This window comes from Schistocerca gregaria, chromosome 3 (assembly GCF_023897955.1).
Source record: "Schistocerca gregaria isolate iqSchGreg1 chromosome 3, iqSchGreg1.2, whole genome shotgun sequence".
In the NCBI taxonomy this organism is placed as follows: Eukaryota; Metazoa; Arthropoda; class Insecta; order Orthoptera; family Acrididae; genus Schistocerca; species Schistocerca gregaria.
Window position 1 is genome coordinate 180784368 of NC_064922.1, and position 17739 is coordinate 180802106.

Consider the following 17739-nt stretch of genomic DNA (forward strand, 5'->3'; position numbering starts at 1 on the left):
GCTTCTGCTTGAACGCTCTGTATGCTTTCGAAATTAGTGTGACATTCTGAGGGGTACGGCAATATATCTGAAAGACATCATTCGTGTAGATACGATAGCGGGCGAGCAGTTGGTCTGCTCAGAGCCTGTGATAGTTTCACTACCATGTTTCCCTCTGCCATCCGTCTGGCCACAATAATGGGTCTGTCCAAGTGTGGCTCTGAGCACTATTGGACTTAACAGCTGAGGTCATCAGTCCCCTATAACTTAAAACTACTTAAACCTAAACTAAGGACATCACTCACATCCATGCCCGAGGCAGGATTCGAACCTGCGACCGTAGCGGTTGCCCGGTTCCAGACTGAAGTGCCTAGAACCGCTCGGCAACACCAGCCGGCTGTCCAAGTGTCACGTCGTGATTGGAAACGGCCGCTGGAGGAGGAGATACTATGTAAAAGCGTGGCTGTGGAGGCAGATGGACCACCAAACCACAAGAGGCTCGATATATGGCCCCAGTGGCGAAAATCAACAGGTATCTCGCTCCTAGCCATATCGTTGAAGACCTTTCATTCGCTACCGGTATATGTGTCTTTGCCAGAACCATTTTATGGCAACTAAATAACCCTCGTTAGTATGGTCGGAAGCCGGTCAAATGCATTCCACTTCGACCACGCCATCGTTGAGTAAGAGTTCGTTGGTGTGGAGATCGTGTTGGTTAGGGTCTGCGACAGCTGTGCACAGTGATGTTCTCCAACGAATCCGCTTCACTCTCGCAAGTGATTCTGGCCACCAATTAGGGTGTAGAGAGAGAGGTGCACGTTAGGCATCATATACTGTTCAAGAACGTCCTCTGTTTGGCCCAGGCGTTATGGGATGGGCAGTTATTATGCTTAATGGTGGACCACCGGTGAATATTTTTGAGAGAGGGACCGTTACAGCACAGTAGTATCTCATGGAGATTATTCTGGATCATTTCCGTCTGTTTAAGGAAGAGCTGGGTGCTGGCTTTCCATTCATAAACGACAATACCGCCCATAGAGGACCGCTGATATGTCAGACACATTGGAAAGTGCAGATATTGGAAGTATGAAATGCGGTTCTCTTGGCATATGTGTTATACCGCTTCTCCAATCACACCAGAACTGAAAACAGCCTTAAGAGAGAATTGGGACAATATCCTCCAAGAACTCAACAGTTCGTTAGGCAGAATCAACAATAGGTACGAAATATGCATTTGTGCCCGAGGAGGGGCTATTCCTCACTAGAGTCCAATATCGATTTTTACGTCTGTACCCCTAATTCCTCATGTGGTGAAATCTGTACCATTTTTCATTATAAATATACCGTTCCACGTATACTACTGTGTTTCATAACGTCCATCATTGCCTGTGATTATTGCTGTCCAACAATGTCTCGCACCCTCAGAAATTGTCAAGCAGTGTACCATTGAAATGTGGAACGAGGAGAAATGCCGTTTGTAGCAAGACCCCAAGGAGACTCTTTCGTGAGAGAAACACAGAAAACAAAGCTTTTTCCACCCAATGGAGGTAAGACCGAAACGTGGAGTGGGAATCAACAGTAAAGCCACCTTCCTGAGTGTGAGACGCCATCAGGGCTCACGCACTGCAAAAACTGAATGTTTATCACTATGTAGGAATTGCCAGGACTGGCTGACATAAACAGATTAACAGTTAGAGAGAGAAACATGACTGTATTATTAAGGACCTACCTCATTGGCCATGGAAAAAGAAAGAGAGAGAGCAATACGCTGTTTCTCAGCATTAGAAAAATGCACCGAAATGCAGGAAGATCTGCAGCGGATAGGCACTTGGTGCAGTGAGCGGCAACTGACCCTTAACGTAGACAAATGTAATGTATTGCGAATACGCAGAAAGAAGGATCCTTTATTGTATGATTATATGATAGCTGAACAAACACTGGTAGCAGCTACTTCTCTAAAATATCTGGGAGTATGCGTACGGAACGATTTAAATTGCAATGATCATATAAAATTGATTGTTGGTAAGGCGGGTGCCAGGTTGAGATTCATTGGGAGAGTCCTTAGGAAATGTAGTCCATCAACAAAGGAGGTGTCTTATAAAACACTCGTTCGACCTATACCTGAGTATTGCTCACCAGTGTGGGATCCGTACCAGGTCGGACTGGCAAAGGAGATAGAGAAGGTCCACAGAAGAGCGGCGGGTTTCGTCACAGGGTAATTTGGTAAGCGTGATAGCGTTACGGAGATGTTTAGCAAACTAAAGTGGAAGACTCTGCAAGAGAGGCGCTCTACATCGCGGTGTAGCCTGATGTCCAGGTTTCGAGAGGGTGCGTTTGTGGATGAGATATCGAATATATTGCTTCCCCCTACTTGTATCTCCCGAGGAGATTGTAAGGTGTCAGGCAAATCCAACACCTTACATGAAAACCCTGACATGATAAGCAAATCCAGTAGTATGTCACATAGCTCGAAATAAATCGTGGCATTAAATTAACCAAAGTAATACGAGTAACGAGTGAGCAAATGGAATACCACAATTTATACAAGAATGCCTAAATGCATGTCGTACCTTCCCACCGTGAGGCAGACGCAGTTCCGAGGGGAGAAACGAGGACAGAAGCCGAGAGGAGAACCGTGTTAAGCTAGATAAGGGAGGGGCTGGGCACCCACGCCGCGAGCCTACCTGTACGACTATAGAACCCGCACGTTTTAGCGTGAAGCTTTTTCGTGTCTCAGGTACGTCAAGGATCACCCCCAGCCCATGTTAAAAGCTAGAGCCCGCCAGAAAAACAGTATAGATCTTACGATAACGCTAAAAGGACCACACTAGCTGCAGGTTTTAGCGTGAGACTTTTTAGCGTCTCTGTTACGTTGCAAACTTTAAAAACATTGCCCCATCACGAAAAGTATAACGTTTCTCATTGGATAGACAGAATTTTTGTAGGCGGAGCTTAAGGTTAGCATTGAGAACCTGATTGGTCAGATGAAAACATAGCCAGATAGTTTTTTTAAACTAACTTCGGTAAATTGTAGTAAGGAGAAGTTAGAGGAGAGTTGGTTCCGAGACGGCGAGCTGCCTAAACACCGACAAGGTAATGAACGCACGCGATGCCGCATATTTGAGCGCATAAAGCTTCACTCAGAACTGCAGAAGTCTCATCTGTTACGCCCCTTTTTTGCGTAATACTAATGGTGATCGTTAATTAAAACTCATGGTGTTCCCATTTGCCACTTGAAGAACAGATCTGAAAGGCGATGATTTTTCTTTTATATAGTTATTGAGAAGCCACATCAGCCACTGTAATTTACGACAAGTTAGATAAGTTATTAAAGATAATTGAGGGTCACTGTAGACCATTTTGATAGTTTTCTCTTTTGTGAAACTTAATTTAAACCTAGATTATAGATGTGATATGGCATACGTCACCCTTCGATCGATTGTAGAACTTGGAAACCCATTTAGGGAATATTCGTTCACATTTTTGTTGAACGCAGTTGGTTTTTACCATCCTGTATTAAAACATTTCCTTTTATCAATAATGCAATTTATAATCATTGTTTTGTGAGTAGAATAAAATTTCCATTGGTAAACTTAACTGATTTTTCGTCGTTATTTGACCAGCTAACTAAAAATAGGAAAGCCTTGAACCCTTTCCACTAAATTTAGTTAGTATTAAGATTCTTTTACAGGGAGTGCAGTGGAGCTGACGCCGAGATCATTAAGTATTTGGTTATATCATCGCTAGTCTCACTGAACTCTTCTGAATTCTACATGTCATGTGTGGTCTGGCGTCTCCTTACTAGCAACAGGACCCAGGTTTAAACTAGTTAACTCCCTAAAAAACACGCTCAGAGCGTCGTTGCGCGAAAGTGGTAGGGAGACGCGATATAGTACAAACAGACACCACCATGAATGTTTAGAAGATCACAAATGTAAAATTAGAGAGTTTCGAGCGTGCACGGAGGCTTTCCGGCAGTAGTTCTTCCCGCGAACCATTCGCGACTGGAACCGGAAAGGGAGGTATTGACAGTAGCACGTGAACTGCCCTCGGCCACACAGCGTTGGGTGGCTTGCGGAGTACAAATATAGATGTAGATGCAGATCACATGTTAGGGAACGCTTTACTCGTTAACTGCCTGAAATTAGAGTCGCGAAGGGACCACCTTCTTAAAAGGCGTCTTTTTACTTGTTGGCATTCGGAATATCAGCATCTATGCCAACTGAAATGACACGAAAACCTGAGTCGTCCTTTTCGGAAGCAGATGGAACAAAATCACTTAACAGGCACCTCATTAGTTGAGCGCCTTTTCTATCACAATATCCGGGTACATGCACTTCGCCATAGACGCAAGTTATTGTGGCGAAACCAGTGACTCATTCTGCAGACACTTCAGCGTCATCCTGCAGATTAAAATGGTGAGGTCTAACCATGACTGGGAGGCAAACCGCAGGGACAGTCACATCATTTCTATCAAGTTTCAGCAATTATCAGGCTTCAGTTACAAGAGTTGCTTCTAGATATTTAGAATCATTATGCTTTCAACTCTGGTGGTAGATGTAAATGCATATCCTTCTAAACCGTTATCTAATTGTTAGTATTAACATTTCCGCAATCACTTCATAACTTCACGAATATTAATGTTTTATAACGAACCACAGTTGTTAGTATCTAACTCGCGGTCCATCATCCTGATGTGACAAGGTAATAGTTCGATTTTGTCAATGTTTGTCAGATGTTTTACTGTATACTTTAATGTGGTAAACCGTAATTCTTGTTTAAATCGTAGCGCACGAATTCCCTGTTCATATTTCTGGAGTGGCTGCGATTTGTTTATGTCAGGCTATAGTGACAATTTTTAATACTTTATAATATATACATACGTACTCTAGCAACATCGTTTATTCGCATAGAGAAGAAGAGAGGTCTTATCAAACTTTGCTGGGGCGTTCCTGACGATACGTTTATTTTTGATGAACGCTCGTTTTCCAAGACAAAGGACAACATACTGGGTTTTATAACTGAACAAGTCTCCAAACACTCACACTTCTCAGAATCTATTCTGTATACTCTAACCTTTGTTAACACCTTTCGGAAACCTAGAAATATGGGATCTGCTTGTTGTCCTTCTTCTACGTTTCGCAAGATATGTATGACGTGAGGCAAGGGTAAGCTGAATTTCACACGAGCGACGCTAGAAGAGTTATGTCATCAGCGACATCTGAACAGTTTTCAGCAATAACGCTTAATTATCGTTCACCATTGGTGTAAATATGACGCATGTAATTTCTTTAAAATAACTTGTAAATATTTGTTCTGTTATTGTAATAGCACGTCATTTTTGAGTAGTTGACACAAAGATCTTATATATCAGATTTATCACAGTATTCTAATGAAATAATACAGAGAACCACGAGAGCCTAGTAAAGACTGCTTTAAGGTTGCGTGATGTTCCCATTACTCTCATATTTATTAATGAGTATAGCGATAATTTTACATTCTATGATTCTGTAACGCTTCGCCATAGAACTGGTAGAAAGTTGTCAAGGAATTTCCCATTTCGCAGGTCTTTTTGCTTATTTAAAACTCTGTCCGACTGATCTTTTAGACGTATGTAGATTTCAGTTTATTCCATTATATCCATGGCTTGGCCTTTCTGTAACTTACATAATATCTGAAGCGATCCATCTATATTAGGTATTTCGTGGTAAACGATAATTAAATATAACTGAGAACAAAGTCATATGCAGGTTAGGTAGCAAATTTCTGTAAAATAATTATAATATTCCTAGTGTTAAATTCGTTATATGTAAGAGCTTTGCAACAACTGCTAGAACGTAATGTGCTCCTAAAATAGCGTGAACACCTCGATCTAATTTATGAGCATAACAATACGTCATAGGAGCAACAACGTATATGACATAATGTGTTACTAAAAATCATCCATAAAGTAAACTACAATGCCTCTAGTATATCTACAGATATGACTTATTCCTACATCAAAATCATAAGAGTCACTGATGTATCCGAAATATGAAACTTCCGTTTTAGATACTTGAAAATGGCCTAAGACCGGAATTGTACTATCTCTACAGGAAATAAAGAGAATAGCAGATGAAGGCTTAAAGAAATCATTCAAAAGATTCATCGCAGCAGCGGACTCTGTCGTACTGAAAATTATTAAACACTGCTGATAGTTGAAGTGAAAGTTCAACTGTTTGCAGAGAATTTCTAAGTTCTGAACCGTGTGATCGAATGAAAGGCTCACACCCAAAATTCCGGACGTCAGACACTAAACGTTGTACGTCGATAGAGCATCAATCAAAACACCGATATAGTTCGTACTATATACCGCCGTCCAGTAGAACAGAAAACTCAATCCGAAAAAAAAGTTCAGCTAGTGACTCCTGCGACTTGCACACATGGAACAATTGCCGGCCGCGGTGGCTGAGCGGTTCTAGGCGCTTCAGTCCGGAAGCGCGCGAGTGCTACGGTCGCAGGTTCGAATCCTGCCTCGGGCATGGAAATGTGTGATGTCTTTAGGTTAGTTAGGTTTAAGTAGTTCTAAGTTCTAGAAGACTGATGATCTAAGACGTTAAGTCCCATAGTACTCAGAGCCATTTGAACCATTTGAACAATTCACAACAAGGATATCGGATTGTGGTGTAACTCGAACAGTTCACACGCCAGATATGGAGGTGTTACGAGGGATATAGGGTCAGTATGAAACAAGTACGTAAGGAACTGCAAATGTTGAAGACAAATACTGTATTCACCCGTGGCCAATTCTGCATGAACACCGCCATTACTCACATCAGTTAATCCAAGTGCAGGCTGCTATGCCACAAAACAATCACGCCATATTACAGTTCTCCCAATTTATTATGTGTTGGAGCGATGAATATATGCAACTAATAGCCTGCATTTCGCTTGCGGGTGAAGTGTACACTGCCTGACAATTAAAGTGAAGTACCCAGAAAAAAAGACAGGACATAAAGTTAACATTGTGAACGTACATACCATCGGTGATTGTTGTCGGTATTTGGCCCAGAGTCAAGGTTGCCTGGATGGACATTTTAGAGTTTACAAGTTTGGACTCGTTTCATGTTGAAGTATCACTATTCCATTCACAATCATACATCTACCCTGCAGCCAAATGCGGACACACTGGTATTGTTGGATCGTAATCAGTAATTTTATATAAAAAAAAGACACTGTTTGCTTGATTAACAACTGAAACAGATGGTGGAACAGTTTCACATCATTTCAGAGATGCTAAAGCAATCACGCATGAGATCCAATTTATATAGAGATGGGGGCCCTCCACGCCCGCACCAACGTGGTGACCAAACCAAAACTTCTAATGTCACCTCCGCCAACATGTTAGTTATCTAATAGGTGGATCACAGGATGCTGGGCTGTGATGTTATCCTTGCGTCTGGGTACGACTACGCATTAACACGGTCCATCGGGTGATAGACAGTGGACGAAACGCAAATGAGGGTAGCAATTTGAAGAGCAGAGGGGAAAAAATGCCAAGGCTCGTGCAGTGGGAAAAAAAACCTCTGCGACAGTGGGAAGGGTAGTAAGAGCAGTAGTGGCTTACTAGCTGCGAGATATTTCATGCAAGGTTTGGTTTGTTAATATGGGTATCATGCATCATTACCGTGCCAAGCAATAGCGATGTATCCGAGTTTGCTGCAGCCGCTGCATTCCGGGAACAATTAGGATCGTTATACACTCCTGTAAATAGAAATAAGAACACCGTGAATTCATTGTTCCAGGAAGGGGAAACTTTATTGACACATTCCTGGGGTCAGATACATCACATGATCACACTGACAGAACCACAGGCACATAGACACAGGCAACAGAGCATACACAATGTCGGCACTAGTACAGTGTATATTCACCTTTCGCAGCAATGCAGGCTGCTATTCTCCCATGGAGACGATCGTAGAGATGCTGGATGTAGTCCTGTGGAACGGCTTGCCATGCCATTTCCACCTGGCGCCTCAGTTGGACCAGCGTTCGTGCTGGAAGTGCAGACCGCGTGAGACGACGCTTCATCCAGTCCCAAACATGCTCAATGGGGGACAGATCCGGAGATCTTGCTGGCCAGGGTAGTTGACTTACACCTTCTAGAGCACGTTGGGTGGCACGGGATACACGCGGAAGTGCATTGTCCTGTTGGAACAGCAAGTTCCCTTGCCGGTCTAGGAATGGTAGAACGATGGGTTCGATGGCGGTTTGGATGTACCGTGCACTATTCAGTGTCCCCTCGACGATCACAAGAGGTGTACGGCCAGCGTAGGAGATCGCTCCCCACACCATGATGCCGGGTGTTGGCCCTGTGTGCCTCGGTCGTATGCAGTCCTGATTGTGGCGCTCACCTGTACGGCGCCAAATATGCATACGACCATCATTGGCACCAAGGCAGAAGCGACTCTCATTGCTGAAGACGACACGTCTCCATTCGTCCCTCCATTCACGCCAGTCGCGACACCACTGGAGGCGGGCTGCACGATGTTGGGGCGTGAGCGGAAGACGGCCTAACGGTGTGCGGGACCGTAGCCCAGCTTCATGGAGACAGTTGCGAATGGTCCTCGCCGATACCGCAGGCGCAACAGTGTCCCTAATTTCCTGGGAAGTGGCGGTGCGGTCCCCTACGGCACTGCGTAGGATCCTACGGTCTTGGCGTGCATCCGTGCGTTGCTGCGGTCCGGTCCCAGGTCGACGGGCACGTGCACCTTCCGCTGACCACTGGCGACAACATCGATGTACTGTGGAGACCAAACGCCCCACGTGTTGAGCAATTCGGCGGTACGTCCACCCGGTCTCCCGCATGCAAACTATACGCCCTCTCACAAACTCCGTCTACTGCACATACGGCTCACGTCCACGCTGTCGCGGCATGCTACCAGTGTTAAAGACTACGATGGAGCTCCGTATGCCACGGCAAACTGGCTGACACTGACGGCGGCGGTGCACAAATGCTGCGCAGCTAGCGCCATTCGACGGCCAACACCGCGGTTCCTGGTGTGTCCGCTGTGCCGTGCGTGTGATCATTGCTTGTACAGCCCTCTCGCAGTGTCCGGAGCAAGTATGGTGGGTCTGACACACCGGTGTCAATGTGTTCTTTTTTCCATTTCCAGCAGTGTATATTAGTGGTAGATCGGCCATAGATCATCTCACTGTGTGTGTCTGGGGAGGGGGGGGGGGGGGGGAGCTTTTCTGCACGCAGTGTACGGTACGGCTTCCCTGCGTGGTTCCAGTTATTCAGCAAGTGTGTTCCAGCTGGATATCCAGTAATGGTGGCTGATTTACAGGGGCTCACCTGTACCGTTGTGTTTGCGTGAACTTGGCCATAGATGTTAGGTCCTTGCAAGTATGTCTTTTGGTCTTTTATGTTTCCGTCTATGGTTGTTGTAGTTCCCCAGATTCAGAATAAACGGGTTCTACGAGTGTCTAGAGTTTCTGTATAGTCTTGTGGTGAGTTTGTGGATTACCTCCGTGGGAGTCTCAAGTCGGTATTCCCGGTAAGGGTCCGCGATGTGTATCGTGGATCATTGCTTATGATTTTGAGTACTTTGTTTTGGATGATCTGCTGGCGTCGCAGGCGTGTGGGCGCAGCATATCCGCAGACAGGGGCTGCGTACGTCATCAGGGATGGAATAAGTGTCATGCACATGGATCTCGACACCCTTCTGTTCAGTGTGCGACGCCTGTTGAGTATAGGGTAGAGCTGTTTGAGCCTCGCGCTTGCTTTGGTCATGTGTTGTATGTGGTCCCCCCAGAGTAATTTCCAGTCCAGACAGACACTGAGATGTTTGATGTTCTCACGGAATCATATTGAGCGTGCATGTAAAGTTATTAATCTGCAGTATCGGTGTTTGCGAAGTTGCTTCGGTCTTCTAGTAAACAGAACGGCTTAGCACTTGTCGACGTTTACTCTAACACGCCATTTCTCTAACCAAAGTTCAGCCACTCTGAGTGAGGTCTGTAAGCGTGACGTAATGTTTGATGGTTTCCAATCTTGCGCGAGGATGGCTGTTACATCTGAGTAGATTGTCATCGTTGTGTTGTGGGTGATTAGAAGATCGTTTATGTAGAGGTTAAACAGTAGGGGCCCTAGGATGCTTCCCTGGGGTACACCTGCGTGTATACAGCGTCGTGTTGATTGTTTTCCCTGCACGTCAGTGTTGAAACTCCTGTCTGTGAGGTATGACGTGGTCGTGCGGTAGCGTTCTCGCTTCCCACGCCTGGGTTCCCGGGTTCGATTCCGGGCGGGGTCAGGTATTTTCTCTGCCTCGTGATGACTGGGTGTTGTCTGAGGTCCATAGGTTAGTTAGGTTTAAGTAGTTCTAAGTTCTGGGGGACTGATTACCACATATGTTAAGTCCCATAGCGCTCAGAGCCATTTTGTGAGGTATGAGTATATGAGACGCACCAGCCCGCGTCGCTGAGTTTGCGAATGAGGCCGTTGTGTCCAGGAACATCGCCCCTGTTGCTTTGTTTGTGTTGAAGGAATGTGTTCAACGACCCGTAAGAGTTGTTGTGTTGTGGTGATTCCTGAAGCCGAATTGCTCCGGTTTCAGGATGTCATTTGTTATGCAGTGCCTAGTGATGCGTTTGAGAATCACCTTCTCAACAATTTTGCTGAGCGAGCTCAGGAGACTGATGGGTCGGTAATTTTGTGGGAGGCTGTGGTCTTTCCCCGGCTTCCTCAACATCAGGACCTAGGCTGTCTTCCAATAGGTGGTCAAGTGTTAGTGTTTTAGTATGGCATTTGTTATGTGTGTTAGGTATTCATTGGCTTTATCCATGAACTCCTGGAGGACACGGTTTTGAATACCATCATGACCAGGGGCTTTCCTAGCAGGAGAATGCATTCTTGTGAAATGGTTTTCCAGTTCGTACAAACGGGCCGGTTGCAAGCCCACTCTTCGGCAGCTTCCACAGAACTTTGTTGATTCTTGTCACTACCTCATGCCATTTACCTTTTCATATGTGTCCTATTATTGGATCAATATGACTGTCAGTGTTGAGCGACAATTACGTAGGTTCTGTGCTGCCACATACTGTGCCTCCTGCTCCAGTTCCACTCACGAAAGTCTGTCCCATGTATGTGACAGAACCTCAACGATTTTTATGGCTGAATATCACGTTCTTCTCTGTGGCACATCCAGCTAGAGACATAGACAGTGTTAGTCATATCTCTGTCTAGGATTCTACATCTACATCAACATGGATACTCTGCAAATCACATTTAAGTGCCTGGCAGAGGGTTCATCGAACCACCTTCACATTTCTTTATTATTCCAATCACGTATAGAGTGTGGAAAGAATGAATACCTATATCTTTCCGTACGAGCTATGATTTCCATTATTTTATGGTGGTGATCGTTCCGCCCTATATAGGTCGGTGTCAACAAAATATTTTCGCATTCGGAGGAGAAAGTTGGAGACTGAAAAACGCCTTTCTTTTAATGATTTCAACCCCAAATCCTGTATCATTTCTGTGACACTTTCTCCCATATTTCGCGATAATACAAAACGTGCTGCCTTTCTTTGAACTTTTTCGATGTACTCCGTCAGTCCTACCTGGTAACGATCCCGCACCGTGCAGCAGTATTCTAAAAGAGGACGGACAAGCGTAGTGTAGGCCTCCTCAGTAGGTCTGTTACATTTTCTAAGGGTCCTGCCAATAAACGCAGCCTTTGGTTAGCCTTCCCCACATCATTTTCTATGTGTTCTTTCCAATTTAAGTTGCTCTTAATTGTAATACCTAGGTATTTAGTTGAATTTACGGCTTTTAGATTAGACTGATTTAACGTGTAACAGAAGTTTAACGAGTTCCTTTTCGCGCTCATATGGATGACCTCACACTTTTCGTTATTTAAGGTCAAATGCCACTTTTCGCACCATTGAGATATTTTTTCTAATTCGTTTTGCAGTTTGTTTTGATCTTCTGATGACTTTATCAGTCGATAAATGACTGCGTCATCTGCAAACAACCGAAGACGGCCGCTCAGATTATCTCCCAAATCGTTTATATAAATAAGTAACAGCAGAGGGCCTATAACACTACCTTGGGAAACTTCTGAAATCACTTCTGTTTTACTGGATGACTTTCCGTCAATCACTACAAACTGTGACCTCTCTGACAGGAAATCCTGTTGTTTCTGAATTGACATTGGCTGTCGACACTAAACGTCACAAGGGAGTAAATTTACTGTGCGGCCGTCGTCAGTCCGCAAAGGTGTTTAAAGAGCTGGTTTACGAGAGCTACTAGTATAGACACCACGCATTACCCTTATTACACGCTTCTGTGGAACAGAGACGAGTTAGCCCAGAATATGAAGCGATAAGACATCAACGATGAGAGCAATGAAGTGTCAACTTGTTGATATATTCACCTCAAAAACTATTATCCATATGCAACAGGACTATATCTTCGACGTTCAAAATTATCTGTAACATATGACAGGAATATAGAAATACAAATTACTTAGGAGCGAAGTAAATACGAAGTACACGGAAGCTAAAGCGAAACGCCTGCAGGAAAAATGTGAAAAAATCGAAAAATAAATGATAGTCGGAAGGGCTGATTCATTGTATAGAAAAGTAGAAGCAACCTTCGGAGAAATTAGAAACAAGGCCGGTAACATTAACAGTGCAGTGGGAAATTCTACTGCTAAGTACAGACTACAGAGAGGATAGGTGGAAAGGGTACCTCGAAGGCGTCTGTGAGGCCGAAGAATTTTCTGATCAAGAGATAAAGAAAACACAGGATTCGACGTGAAAGAAATAGGGTATCCAGCTTCAGAATCAGAATTTATATGAGCATTGCGCTACTTAAGATCAAATAAGGCAAAACCGATAGATAACATACCATGGAATTTCTAAAAATCGTGCTTGTGTTCGTCGGCCAACACTTTTGGGACGAGTTTGGCACACACCTTTCTCATGTTCACATCTTGGGTTACAATGATTTGGACAAGCAATCAATTTCAAAGGCATGCTGAAGTAATGGAAACGTTTCGGTAGCGGACTTCACAAGTTAAACGCAAAATTTGATAGCGTACCGTTACTCTACAGAATGATCCATTGTGCCGTGTTATATAAACTCAATACGGGGTTGACGGAAACGCACATCCTGACTCTCCGGCAGCTCGGAGCCGAAAGAGACAAAGAGCGCTTTGAAGCAGACAGCCCCATCCACTTAGCCCTGCCGGTTACAACATGTTGTGGAGTACCGTTGCGTCAGAAAAAAAAACTGGTCGCATTACTTATGGAACGCACTCAGTATTTTGCTTCTTTGTCCACAGTTCCCTATACCTTCTTTCTGTTCTCATGCTTGATCTGTATGATCTGTGTTCAGTTTTTGAAGGGTTATCCACTGGGCCATCTTAGCACCAAATCTGACAGGGAGCGACGGCGAGTTTCCCTTGCGAGATGAAAAGATTGTCACGGGAGAGAAATTCGTTGAGGGCCGCATCAAACCACTCACAAGACTATTGCCTCCAAAAACCAAAATACGAAACAAAATTCCAATTCTTAATCTTATCAGTATGAACACGTAAAATCGAAGAAACTAAAAATAGTTTCGTTTACTGATTTACGCTTGTACATTCATGAACTACATTCGTAATCTCGTGTACTATTTTCAGTGGTGAGGTCAGGCCTCCAGAAGTACACAGTTACGTGTACAATGTTTTGTCTAACCTCAGGGACCGTACATTTGCAGAGAACATGTTGTTATAATGGGTACTGATAAACCGCTTCAGCTGTTTTTAGTGCTTTATTTTTAGACCACTACCGATTTCGTGGCACTAAGAGCCTCATCTTCAGGTGGACATCTGCATGGCAGTATATCAAGAGGGAATAAAAACCCTGAAACATCAACTGATTTGACAATATTTTCTAAATGTATGCGTTCCACCTAAAGACTACCGATTGTTCGCTAGGTTCAGAGCATTATCAGTGAATTCGCGATCAGTTTCTAGCGTAATTGTTTATTTTCATGCCGTCTGTAAGACACACCAGGTGGTCGCGTTGTACTTATTAGCGATTGTGTATCGACCTGAGAAGTGGTAAGTGTGTTCTTCATGTTCTACTTTTCCGTCAGTAAGCTATTTACTTGACGCTTTTTGTCCCTGTCACTTAGAATATTCCTTCATTTTGCTGAAACTGCTCCTTGATGTTTCAAGCTAGCCACGTATTCTGAGGTGATACCTACTAGTATCGTGTAAGATCTCTTTTTGCCCTGCTGAGTGTTACAACTAGACGTGGCATGGTGTCAACAAATCGTTCGAAGTCCCCTGCAGGAATGTTATACCATGCTGCGTGTACAGTTATCAATAATTGCGAAAGTGTTGCCGATGCAGAATGTTGTGCCGAACTGACCCCTTCATTCATCATCATAAAGTAAAGGCTATGCCTTGTCGATTTAGCCACGTCCCTCTCTCCATTGTCATCCTCTTCAACTTTTCATACGATTTTATCCCCATATCTTCTATGATGTTATTAAAATACGTTGCTCTTGGCCTGCCTCTTAGTTTTTTCCTTAAAATTTTTTCCTTCAGATACATTCTTTAGGAACTGGTTGTGTCTCATTATGTGCCCTATCATTTTTAATTTTTTCTTCCTATATAATTTAGCAGCGTTCTATTCTCATTCACTTCTCTTAAGACCTGTTCATTACTTTTTCTGTCTAGCCAGGTTGTTTTCGTCATTCTTTTCCATATCCACATTTCCATTGCTTCCAGTCTCTTTTTCTCTGCCTTTCCCAGAGTCCACGCTTCACATCCGTATGTTAAGACACTCCAGACATAAGTTTTGGCAAACTTCTTCCTACTGCCTAGGCTTATATGATTGTCTGTTAGCAAATTCCTTTTATTTTGGAAAGCTTGCTTTGCCAAGGCTATTCTTCTCTTTATATATGTAATACATTTATTGTCGTCAGTGACTGTTCTTCATCTTCTAGTTTAATGTTAACTTTACCATTTTCTTTTGTCTTCCCTACTATCATAGTTTTTGTTTTCTTCTTATTTACTTTCAGATTAAATTCTCTTACGGTTTTGGCAAATTTTAGCAACATAAACTCCATTACCTTTACTGAGTCAGCAAGTACTAGTATATCATCTGCAAAACGGATGCAGCGTATTCGTTCCCAGTTAATTTTAATTCCTTTGGTTACTCTTTTCAATTTTTCACTGGTTTTCTTCAATAAATGAGTTGAACAGATATGGTGATAATGGGCATCCTTGCCTTAACCCCCTCATTATTTTTGTTTTCTTCTTCACACCATTCACTTCTGTCTCTGCTTCCTGCCTTTTATACAGGTTCCAGATTAATCTTCTGTCCCTCCAATCAAGATTTATTTCCTTCAGTGTTCGGAATAATAATTTCCAATTAACAATGTCAAATGCTTTTGTAAATCTATAAAGGTCAAGTAGGTTTTCCTATTAACTCCAATCAGTCTTTCTAATACCATCCTCAAAGCTAGTACTGCCTCTCTAGTTCCTTTTCCGGATCTGAAACCTCTCGATTATGCCCCATAAATGTTCGATGTGAATCATGACGGGCGATCTAGATGGACAAATCATTCGCCTGAATCCTTCAGAATGTTCTTCAAACCAATAGTATATTAATGTGGTCCAGTGACATGGCGCATTGTCATCTGCAAACATTACATCATTGTTTGGGAACATGAAGTCCATGAATGGTTCAAATGGCTCTGAGCACTATGGGACTTACTGCTGTGCACATCAGTCCCCTAGAACTTAGAACTACTTAAACCTAACTAACCTAAGGACATCACACACATCCATGCCCGAGGCACAATTCGAACCTGCGACCGTAGCGGTCGCGCGGTTCCAGACTGCACCGCCTAGAATCGCTCGGCCACTCCGGCCGGCGTCCATGAATGACTGCAGATGGTTTCCAAGTAGCCAAACGTAAATATTTCCAGTCAATTACCGGTCCAGTTGGACCAGAGGTCCCAGTGCATTCCGTACCAACGCAGCCCACATTATTAAGGAGACACCACCAGCCTGCTCAGTGCTTTGCTGACAACTTCGCTCCATGGTTTCGTGGTGTCTGTGTCATAATCTAAACCTACCATCACCTCCTACCAACTGAAATCCGGACTCATCTGACCGTGCCGCCGTTTTCCAGTCGTCTACGGTCCAACTGATATGGTCACGAGCCCAGGAGAGACGCTACAGGTGACGTCGTGCTGTTTGCGAGCATGATCGCGTCCGTCTTCTACTACCATAGCCCATTAACGTCAAATTTCGCCGCACTGTCGTAATCCGTCGTACGTCCCACATTTATTTCTGCCGTTATTTCAGGCAGTGATGCTTGCCTGTTAGCACTGACAATTGTACGCAAACGCCGCTGTTCCTGGTCGTTAAGTAAAGGCCGTCGGCCACTGCGTTATCCGTGGTGGGTGGTAATGCCTGAAATTTGGTATCCTCGGCACACTCTTGGCGCTGTGGATCGATTTCCGAAATGGATCGATTTCCGAAATGAAATGCCGCATGTGTTTATCTCCAACCACCGCTCCGCGTTCAAAGTCTATTGATTCCCGTCGTGCGGCCATAATCACGTCGGAACCATTTTCATGCGAATCACCTCAGTACAAATGACAGCACCGCCAATGCACTGCCATTTTATACTTTGTGTACGTGATGTTATCGCCAACTGAATATGTGCATGCCGATAGCCGTTGATTTGTCACCTGCGTGTATAAGGCCTTAATAGTTTTTCACATGTTTCCATATGACCAGTGGATCACAATGGCATAATCTGTTTAGGCCCCATCTACCGTACTGGATTTGAATTCATATATCCGCCAGTTTTCTTCAATGACGGGTCGCCTTTTAGCGGTGTTTTATTTTGATGGACAATGAATGTTGGGTATCTATTTATGAGCTTTTTAGCTCTAATGTTTTACTTACATTATAAAATTAAAATTTTATGAATAAAATGACATATATATCACTTGCAAACTCAGATGGGAAGTATTTTATTATTTTTTTAAATATAATCTACACCGGTTGAAAATGTAAAAATTTTTAAATGCATTACTTCAAGATCTAATAAAATCGGCGATTTTTTATACAGAAGGCTGTCGATTGCTGTGTCATAAAGGTCATGTCCAAAACAGGATGGGCACCAGGTTGAGGAAGGTGAAACAAAGTTTGAGGGAGAAGAAACATTATGATGGTAAAACCATAACAGGCAGGCTGACAGACAAAATGATTGGTAACTACAGCAGTATTAAACTACTTCGCATTTAAATTGCTACACCAAGAAGAGATGCAGATGATAACTGGGTATTCATTGGACAAATATATTACACTAGAAATGACATCGGATAACATTTTCAAGCAATTGGGGTGCATAGATCCTGAGAAATCAGTACCAAAAACGACCACCTCTGGCCGCAATAACGGCCTTCATACGCCTGGGCATTGAGTCAGAGCTTGGATGGCGTGTACAGGTACAGCTGCCCATGCAGCTTCAACACGATACCACACTTCATCAAGAGTAGCAACTGGCGTATTGTGACGAACCAATTGCTGGGCCACCATTGACCACACGTGTTCAATTGGTGAGAGATCTGAAGAATGTACGGTCCAGGGCAGCACTCGAACATTTTCTGTATCCAGAAAGGCCCGTACAGAATCTGCAACATGCGTTCGTCCATTATCTTGCTGAAATGTAGGGTTTCGCAGGGTTCGAATGATG